The 2,935-nt window shown below is 39.4% G+C and overlaps 1 non-coding gene across 1 annotated transcript; it reads left to right on the top strand.

The window, feature by feature from the left end:
* The first annotated feature begins 2,526 nt into the window (after positions 1–2,526).
* On the top strand, positions 2,527–2,598 carry TRNAP-CGG (transfer RNA proline (anticodon CGG)). Its single transcript has one exon. It is a non-coding gene; the product is annotated as a tRNA-Pro (tRNA).
* The last annotated feature ends 337 nt before the right edge of the window (positions 2,599–2,935 follow it).

Raw genomic sequence — 2,935 nt, forward strand, 5'->3', positions numbered from 1 at the left:
TAAGGGAGCTGATCCATTATGTACTTCGGGATAGTATCTGAGTCTAACCCATTTTGAAAGTCTCAAATCAGAAAAATGCTTACTAGCGAGATAGATAGATAGATAGAGATATATAGATGATGATAAATGAAGACTTTAGGTCAGAATCAGAAGATAAGTTGGGGTTTATATGTACCATGGTTAAATGTTTAAAACTTCTGGAAATTCTCCTTCTTGATACTGGACCCATGTTCCTTAATTATAGGCTTGAAAAATAATCTCACTAGTGAAGCTACATCGGCAGAGATTTAAACATCACTAGGCCTCATGGCCAGATAACTCTTCATGGTTATGCTGGTCCTCACGTAGAAAGGCTCTGCCAAAAAACTCCAGGAGGAGTATACCGTGTTTGCAGATTGCCTTTAGTTGATCCTTAAATGCTGGCTGTAAATGCCTTGCAAAGGTTTTTTAGAAATTTATGTAACCTCTCACCCCTCCCAGCAGCCAGAGTAGATATAAAAGTAACACCTGCTCAGTCCATTTTTCATCCTCTTCTGAATAGCGAAGAAAAAATTCTCATTCCAAAAACTGCTCTGGGTGTCTTAGAGTGGTGTGTCTGTCAAGTAACAACTATTTAATCAGAAGCAGTGAAAGGCTAAGTGATAATTTGTCAGATTTTACTGTCCCTTGAAAGATGGCACGTGTGTCTTACTGGAGCTGATAACATTAATGGGAGCCTTGAAGTTCAAACCCACCTATTTATCTGAGGAGACACTGAGGTTCCCAATAAATGTGTCACCCAACATAGATTGACTTGAGTTCTCCAGGTCATCGACTTTTTAGATTCATAAAGAAAAAGAATCTCCTCAAGTCCCTCTCCTAATTGGCCCCTAAATTCATCTGTCATTAACATGTACTTTTACAACCATAACTCCATGCCTCATTTTGATTGTTGATTTTTTAACTGTTTATTTAATATTATTTTGCAGATACGGAGCCTGGTAATTTAGATACTAGGTGGAGAGTAAGTTAACCGTGTAGCTTAGAAGTGGAGGAAGAAAAAAGAAGCAACAGCATCGCAGTTCAATGAATTTAGTGAGGGCTTATTAGGCAAGGGAAGTCTAAGCTGGTGTCTTAGTCTGCTCAGGCTGCTATAACAAAATACTGGAGGCTGGATGGTTTAAACAATAGAAATTTATTTACCACAGTTCTGGAGGCTGGGAAGTCCAAGATCAAGGTCCAGTTGATTCAGTGTTTGGTGAAGTCCACTTCCTGGTTTGTAGGCATCATATTGCTGTTGCTCACATGATTTCTTCTTTGGGGGTGTGGGAGAGAGAGGGGGCTATGGTCTCTTCTTATAAGGGCACTAATCCCATCATGAAGGTTCCACCTTCATGACTTCATTTAGACTTAATTACCTCCCAAAGGCCCCACCTCCTAATACCATCACATTAGGGGTTAGGATTTCAACATATGAATCTGGAGGGACACAAACATTCATAATGGCTGGTTTATGATGAACGAACAGGAGTTAGCTATGAGGTTTAGGCTATGATTATGAGGTGTCATAAGGATGTGACATAAACAGGGAAAAAGAACCATCTTTCAAAGGAGCTGGCATTTCAGATTCCTCTCTCAATCCTTACTGAAAAGCCAAAACCTTCTACTAAAGCTAAAGAGATATACAAGAGGGAGCCAAACTAAGCATTCATCTGCCAGCATTGCCAGTTTTCAGAGAAGTCTTATGAGAAACTCAGCAAGCAGGGATGCCAATCTATAAAGAATTTGAAGACAACTGCTTGCCCTGAAGAGAAGGTCTTTGCAAGCTGTTTTCTAAAGTGTTAAATCTTTGAAGGATTCTGTTCTCAGTCCTAGCAGAATATAGAGACTTCAAAGTCATAAAACAGATGCAATAATAATGACCTGTACTTGGGGTACAATCCTGTTTTAGGGGACCACATGTTGAAATAATATCTTGACAAAAATGCTTACTTATGAAAAAGCAAGTTTTAGGGGACTTGTCAAAGAAAATGTCAGACAATTTCCGCTATGAAAGTAAAGTATAGAAAACTAACATGAATGTCACTCAAATTATTTGTCACACCACGAAGTATCAATACATAATGAAATTGGGAATATGTACTTCTTTAGATAAAAATATGGATCAAGCCTGAAACTAACATAATATTGTATTCAACTATATTTCAATTTAAAAATAAGGATGAAAAATAGAGTACTGCCCTAATGTAACTTTTATTATGTAATCTTGTCAATTAAATCACAGATTAGTCTACTGATGGAATTCACTTAGGAGTGGTTATTACACAACTGACCGGAGGAAGGATGAAAAATTTAGTAACTTGAGCCTAAGTTAAGAGGTCATCATAAGGTCCCAAAATGTATATTAGTTGCAATTTAAATACAGTTATATTGATTAAATAGTCAGGAAAATTGGGGCTCATCTTTCTGACTCAAAGTGTGGAAAAAGAAATCTGATTCTAATTCTCTTTATATTAAGTATGGGCGTGCTTTTTATTTTGCAGAGGTGGCTCGTTGGTCTAGGGGTATGATTCTCGCTTCGGGTGCGAGAGGTCCCGGGTTCAAATCCCGGACGAGCCCACCTCCTTTTCGACCAATTGGAATAAGGAATCAGAAAAAGTATTTTCTCTAATACTATTGCCAGAAAGATGGGCTTTCATTACATTGACAGCAGCATTGCCTTCGGAGAAGCTGGGTGCTTAATTCCAGATCTCCTTGACTGGGAGGTATCAGGAGTGTTGATGCGAGTTTGCTGGCGCCGGCCCAGTTCCAGTTCTCCAGTGGATCCCTTGCCGAAAGTCAAGAAGGAAGGCCTTGGGCATCTAGTCTGTGCGTACGTGTGTACGTGCATACGTACGTGCGTGTGCGTACTTGACTGAGTAGGGCGGGGAAGCGTGAATTATGGTCAATCTGTACC

The sequence above is a fragment of the Delphinus delphis genome, chromosome 10, assembly GCF_949987515.2.
Source record: "Delphinus delphis chromosome 10, mDelDel1.2, whole genome shotgun sequence".
Classification (NCBI taxonomy): domain Eukaryota; kingdom Metazoa; phylum Chordata; class Mammalia; order Artiodactyla; family Delphinidae; genus Delphinus; species Delphinus delphis.